Source organism: Neovison vison, chromosome 12, assembly GCF_020171115.1.
Source record: "Neovison vison isolate M4711 chromosome 12, ASM_NN_V1, whole genome shotgun sequence".
Classification (NCBI taxonomy): Eukaryota; Metazoa; Chordata; class Mammalia; order Carnivora; family Mustelidae; genus Neogale; species Neogale vison.
Genome location: NC_058102.1, coordinates 137589598 through 137597165, shown reverse-complemented (window position 1 = coordinate 137597165; position 7568 = coordinate 137589598). Strand labels below are relative to the sequence as shown.

The 7568-nt window shown below is 40.7% G+C and overlaps 1 pseudogene; it reads right to left on the bottom strand.

The window, feature by feature from the left end:
• Positions 1 to 6839: 6839 nt before the first annotated feature.
• LOC122892694 lies at positions 6840 to 6949 on the bottom strand (annotated as a pseudogene).
• Between the last annotated feature and the right edge of the window lie 619 nt (positions 6950 to 7568).

Sequence of the window (7568 nt, the reverse complement as noted above, 5' to 3'; positions counted from 1 at the left end):
AAATCTTTTAAAAAAAAGAGAGAGAGAGAGAGAAGAAAATCCTATGCAGATTGGGAAGCCAATGGGAAAAGAGTGAATAATTGTGTGTACATTTCACAGGCCACTAAAATACTTACTGTAAGTTAAGTTAGTCTTTAATAAAAAGTGAACATGTGTGAGTAAGGGCTCAGAGACCACATATATTGTTTGCAACCACGTAATTACTGAAACACTCTCACTCTCAAAGTATTGCAGTTGGGCAATAAACTACAAGGTCAACTTACTAATGTCTTTTCAGATCCTGGTTTCCTGTTTGAGTCACCAAGAAGGATTTTGACGTTCAAAGCCAAATATACTAGCTAAGAACATCTCAGCATGCAGAGGCGCCAGGGAAAATTCTACTAGTGGAGAAAAGCAAACTCGGAAGCTCTGGGACTTTTGAAAGTTATGCACCAATGCAATTTTTCAGTTTCTGTGAAATTGTATCTTTTATCTTTAAGATCGGGGAAATGTTGCATTCTCTACAATATCTACTGTATTTAGAACAGTAGACAAATAATGCTTTTCTCACTATGCATTTGAATTTACTTGACTTTTCCTTTCAAATCATCTTTGAGTAAAATTGGATTGACACTCCATGGTTTTTATGCTCTCCACTCTCTGCCCCCCATCCCCAAATGCCTGAGATTCCTACCCTCTCATCTGAAAGGTACAGCTCTAATGCCGGAGACTTCTTGAGCTCCTTTATGAAATGCCTGGGTGTTCAGTAGAACACTTACCTGAATGTTTTCACCACTTTCTAGTGCCGTCGTCTAATAAGGGGAGACCCCTGTGGATAAATGGCCCTTAGTAAATGAAGTGTTTGACATTGCCCAACCTTTCATTCCACGTGAGCGAGGAAAACTCACGAACACCTTTCACTTGCTTTAGACTAATACATGTACAAAGACTGACTTAGTTATCAGGTAAACAGAGATAAATATTTTTATTCATGCCATTCGTTCATTGATTGATTGATTCATTCATTCATTCATTCATTCTGTGCAAAGAGCACATCTCATAGCTTGGCACCTCCAGGCTCAGCCTCGCGCCTGGCAGAAGGACAGTCCCTGAGCATGAGCTGAAGATCAGGCACAAGCATCAAGTGAGACAGAGAAAAGAGCACTGGCCTGGAAGTCAGCAGGCTGGACTCTACTGCTACCTCTACCAGGAAGCTGCTCTGTTCATCCTTAAGAAAAGGAATTCAACATCTTGCTTTTGTCCCTTGTGTCTGATAAACTGCAGAAAGAGAAACATGAGATCTTCTGTTTCATCACAACACAAAGACTTAGAATTCAATTAAGACCTAGTCCCTTAAACTTATGTGCCAGTAGTATAAGGTTATGCAAGACTTACATCAAGAGTTTCTTGAAGGGGTGCCTGGTTGGGCTCAGTGGGTTAAGCGTCAGACTCTTGATTTCAGCTCAGGTCATGCTTTCAGGGTCCTGAGATCAAGGCCCACATCCGGGGCTCTGTGCTGAGGGTGGAGCCTGCTTGAGATTTGCTCTCTCCCTCTGCCTCTGTCCCTTCTGCTGGGGAACTCTCACCCTCTTTTTCTCTCTCTCAAAACAAACAAACAAACAAAAATAAAAATAAAAAAGCAGGGATGCCTGGGTGGCTCAGTTGGTTAAGCAGCTGCCTTCGGCTCAGGTCATGATCTCAGCATCCTGGGATCGAGTCCCACATCGGGCTCCTTGCTCGGCAGGGAGCCTGCTTCTCCCTCTGCCTCTGCCTGCCTCTCTGTCTGCCTGTGCTCGCTCTCTCTCCCTCTCTCTGACAAATAAATAAATAAAATCTTTTAAAAATATATAAAAAAAATTAAAAAAGCAAAGAGTTTCTTAAAGCAAGTGCTTCTGTCCTCATGGAGTCCCTTCTCTCCTGGGAAAAACCGACTAGGCAGTATATTACTTTGGTATAGCTTTGGTAAATGCTAAAAGGGAGAAAGAAGTAGAAAGCAGATGTTCCCCCAAAAGGTATGGTGCAGTGAAGTGGGAAGGAGGGAACCAGTGTAATTAATGAGAGTGGTAAACAGACAGGCACACACTCAGGGTGTGAGTAGTTTGATATTAGGGACTGTGACTTATTCATCCTGTTTCTCCAGCAGTAAGAACATAGTAGGTTAACAATTCATTGAATTATGAACAACTTTTTAGATGTACTTGTGCTGACAGAGGACATACTCTAGTACGCTTGCCTATTGCTTTTCATTTCAACCTATCTGATGATCCTTTTCTTCTGTGTACTCCCTTAAAGATAACTTTTTTATTATAATTTTTAATACTTTATTATTATTTTTATTATAATTTTACATGCTTTAAAACTTGAAGAATTTATCAATATTCTACCAATTCGGAAGAAGATAGTTTGGACAGAGATTAGAAACCTTTCTGTTACACGAAAGCAGGGCTTGAAGCAAAAATTAAAACATCACAATATCTGAGTTTCTTTTAGGTACTTAAAGAACAACTTTTTAAAGTGTCCTTCAGCAAGTTTAGAGGTACTTACCAGAACTGCAAATGCATGATACCTTTGATCCCGCAATTCTACTTTTATAAATGTATTGTATACCCCTACTTGATCTTGGAGCTGCTTTCTTAGAGTGAGAGATAACAGATAACCTAAATGAATGAAGAGGATCTTAATTTATTGATTTGTAACTACCTTCAAGATACATTGTGAGGGTGCCTGGGTAGCTCAGTGGGTTAAAGCCTCTGCCTTCGGCTCAGGTCATGATCTCAGGGTCCTGGGATCGAGCCCTGCATCGGGCTCTCTGCTCAGTGGGAAGCCTGCTGCCCTGCTCTCTCTGCCTGCCTCTCTGCCTACTTTTGGTCTCTCTCTGTGTATGTCAAATAAATAAATAAAATCTTTACAAAAGATACATTGTGAAAAATGCAAAGTAAAACAACAGAGGGTAGGATACTATATGCGCGCACACACACAAACCCTTGGCTTGTATGTGTACAAACTTTCTGGAAGGATGCACAAAAAATTGGTAGCTTTGACTGATCTGGGAGATGAACCAACTGTGAGAAGGGGATTATTTATACCCTTTGTTCCTTTAAATTTTTAAATATTTAAAAATATTGTAACTCACGGGGTGCCTGGGTGGCTCAGTGGGTGAAAGCCTCTGCCTTCTGCTCAGGTCAGGATTCCAGGGTGCTGAGATCGAGGCCCGCATCGGGCTCTCTGCTCGGCAGGGACCCTTCTTCCTCCTCTTTCTCTGCCTACTTATGATCTCTGTCTGTCAAATAAATAAATAAAATCTTAAAAAAATTAAAAATAAAAACATTTTAATTCTGAATTTTATTTTAAAGATTTAAAACACTTCTTAATTAAAAATGTAAAAAGGCTTCAGATTTATCATTTGCTTCACAGGAGAGAAATTCAATATCTAATTATTAAGGGGGGTCAGGGGGAACTACTTTTCTTTCTTTCTTTTTTTTTTAAGGTTTTATTTATTTGAGCGAGATAGAGAGAGAGCACAAGAGGGGCGAAGTTCAGAGGGAGAAGCAGACTCCCCACTGAACAGGGAGCCTGATATGGGACTCAATGCTGGGACTCCAGGATCATGACCTGAGCCAAAGGCAGTTGCTTAACTGACTGAGCCACCCAGTTGTATTCTTTTCAACGTTTACATTTTTGCTCCTTTTAAATTTTTTTTTCCTTTTAAATTTTTTACCATGCATATTTAGGGGGAAAAATTTAAATATGTCAGAGTTTTCATATCACTTTGTTAATTAAGTGACTATAAAAATTCCTAAATACAGTTAAACTACAATTAAAAATCATATAAACCTTCGTAATTATATATTCTAATTTTTTTTATAATTCAAACTGATCATCTACATCTATCTCTTTGGGATCTTATGGTTTTGCTACTGATAGTAAATTTTCTCAAAACTATCCCTTACAACTCTGAATATATTCAGTGTCCTCATTATATGATCATTTCTGATTATCTTTCTTTTTTAAAAAAAATTTTTCATTTATTTATTTGACAGTGAGAGAGAGATCGCAAGTAGGCAGAGAGGCAGGCAGACAGAGAGGGGGAAGCAGGCTTCCTGCTGAGCAGAGAGCCCGATGCGGGACTCTATCCCAAGACCCTGAGATCATGACTGAGCCAAAGGCAGAGGCTTAACACACTGAGCCACCCAAGACCCCCCGATCGTCTTTCTAAGCTCTAGGCATCCGATTTGTCCAGAAGTTCAAGCCAAGAGGCCTTTCTAAAATTCAGTCTTAGAGTTTGCCAGGATTTCTAAGGCCCAAATAAAATGACCAAAGTGCTTTTTCATGGTTATATTAATGCAGAGAGATAAGCTGTTCCTATGACGTATCCATAGAAATGATGTTGAACTCTTCATCAGTTCATATAGGAGATCTAAATGAGATCGTCTTTCAGTATTTAAAAGCAATCGCTTAGGCCCTCATATACAGATTAGCAACATTCACTATTTCCTGAGTCTGTCTGTCTTGGGTCACACCTGAATTCTAGGCTTCTCCCTTTCCTTTTTTTTTTTTTTTTCTTCTGTTAGTCCACAGATAAAGTTTTTTTTTTTTAATTTCTTTTCAGCATAACAGTATTCATTATTTTTTCACCACACCCAGTGCTCCATGCAATCCATGCCCTCTCCAATACCCACCACCTGGGACCCCAACCTCCCACCCCTCCGCCCCTTCAAGACCCTCAGATTGTTTTTCAAAGCCCATAGTCTCTCATGGTTCACCTCCCCTTCCAATTTCCCCCAACTCCCTTCTCCTCTCCATCTCCCCATGTCCAAATAGACAGTCCTGCCCACACCACCAGAACTGATCAATCTGATCCTTTCTGACAATTTTTTGCAGCTGCTACTTCCATTATGGCCACAGGGGGACACTGTTGAGAAACCCAGGCTCACACTCATAAGTCCATCCCTTCAACATGCTCATGCTTGTCAACTTAGTAGTTCCACTTCTAGGATCAGAGATGTACATAAAGGTTTACATTCAATGCAGTATATAGTGCAGGGATATCATTGGGAACAACCCAAATGTGCAACAAGAAGAAACTAGTTCATTTATAATCCAACCACAGGTTAGAATACTAATAGATTAGTTATTAAGTGAGTAATACCAGCTCTGTATTGGTATTGGTTCTAAGCATTTTGTTTCTTGACTCAGTTAATTCCCGCAAAACCCTAGGATAGAGCCATTATTATCATATTTCACCTAAGCTAAGATGCCATCATTATAAAACACTCTCTGATTTTATGCACCACTAAGAAAAATGCTGTCAATTAACCCATGACACAATGCTTTCTTGTCATCATAGTGAAGTACGCTTTGATTTCAGAGATTTTAAAAATTAGGGAGAAATGTTTATTGCAGAATCGATAAAATAAGCTATTATCATGTCTCACTTTTGGGGTGAGGAAACTGAGACACAGTGAAATTAAATAATTTTCCCAAGGTTAAAAAAAAAAAAAAGCCTGTAAGTAAAGGCAGAATAGTGATCATGGTGACCCACAGTCCCAGTTTGGTCGATCTCTGTGTGTCTCTCTCTTCTTCTGTCTGAAGGAAAAATACAGTACTATAACAATATTAAAAAACCTCAGGGACACCTGGGTGGCTCAGTTAAATGTCTGCCTTTGGCTCAGTTCATGATCCCAGGGTCCTGGGATCAAGTCCCGGGTGGGGCTCCTTGCTCAGGGGGAGCCTGCTTCTCCCTTTGCCTGCTTCTCTCTCTGCCTGCCGCTCTTGCTGCTTGTGCTCTCGCTCTCTGACGAACCAATAAATTAAATCTTTAAAAAAATAAAAAATAAAATCCTCCCAAAGCTATCAAAGATCCTCAAAGAAAGGAATTCAGGCACCTTAGAATACGCAGAGGACTTCTGAACTAAGCCGGAAATCGTAAGAAGCATTTGCACCCGCAGTGTAAGAAGTCCTTCTGTTTAGCGAATTACCCAGAGATCTGAGCTACAGGGTTGCCTTAAAGGAAAGAGGTCTGTACACTCTTCACTACCCTCTGAAGGGCTTTATGTAAATGAGGAGCATCGACAACTTTTCTCTCTCCTGTAATTTTTTTTTTTTTTTCCTGAGTGATTGCTGCTGTTTGGGGAACATGAATGGTCAATTAGATTTAGCCTCACATGCCAGTGCTTGCAAACAAATGTCTTGAAAATGGGAAAATCAGCTTTGGGAATATGACACCAACCTGGCTGCAATTTGACTTCATATGTTCTAGTCTGAGGGTTTTTTCTCTTTTTGGGAGGCTAGGCTTTCCAAGGTTGGTGCAGGGACCTGATTCTTGCCTCAGAAGCATTTGGCAAGATTACTACAACACGAGAGTACTGGGCTTTACCTGTGGACTTAATCAGACTATCTGGGCAGGGGTGGAGGAGTGGGTTCAGGAGCCTGCATTTTTCACAAGATGTTAGATGTGCTATAAGTTGAGAACAGCCTCTGAAGACCATCCCTACATGTGTGTGATCCCATGGAGGTCTACGCTTTTCTTTCTTTTAAATTTTTTTAAAAAAAGATTTTATTTATTTATTTGACAGAGAGAGATCACAAGTAGGCAGAGAGGCAGGCAGAGAGCTAGAGGAGGAATCAGGCTCCCTGCTGAGCAGAGAGCCCAATGCAGGACTTGACCCAAGGACCCTGAGATCATGACCTGAGCCGAAGGCAGCGGCTTAGCCCACTGAGCCACCCAGGCACCCATGGTCTATGCTTTTCTGAAAAGATTGTTTTACCACATGAAAAACACCTCATGTGATCTAGTTATTGCTAGAGTTCCATTTCTCTCTGGAGAATGGCTTAGTGCTTTTTTATTTTTGCCATATTCATAATAATAACGATAATAATATCTATATTTGCTAAATTGGCTTATACTCATGTTTTAAACTGATAAGAACAGATACTACACTTGATCTTAGCCAAAAGGCTGAGAAGCGATGTTTTAACTTGAGTTACAAAGAGTTCTATGGATTCACGTGTATGTGAATTTTGATGCTGGAGCCAACTTTAATACTGAGTTCTATGACCTTAGACCCTAAGAAGTGGGTTAAGCTTCTGCTTCGGCTCAGGTCATGATCTCAGGGTCCTGGGATCAAGTCCTGCATCGGGCTCTCTGCTCAGCAGGGACCCTGCTTCCCCCTGCCTCTCTGCCTACTTGTGATCTCTCTCTCCCTCTTTCTGTCAAATAAATAAATAAAATATTTTTTTAAAAAAGAAATACTTATTTCTCTTCTTGCCACATTTAATACTAACTCACATCTTCTTTTCCTGAAAAAAGAAAAAGAAGAAGGAAGAAAGCAAAGATCCTTTGAAGAGGCAAGAGGGGAGGGAGACGGCTTTGCCATGTTTCTCTCCTCCGGGTGTTGCTCCTCCTCAGAACCTCTGTCACTGGCTCCTTTGCTCACCCCTCTGGAAATGCTGCTGCCACCAAGCTACAGGAAGACTGTCTTCTTATGGGCAGAAATGCCTGCTCGAGGCTGCAAGACAGAAGAAACCAGCCTCTCGTTGAAGACAGGTATCTGGGAACCATGTGATTCCAACCCTCCAGATGGAACCTG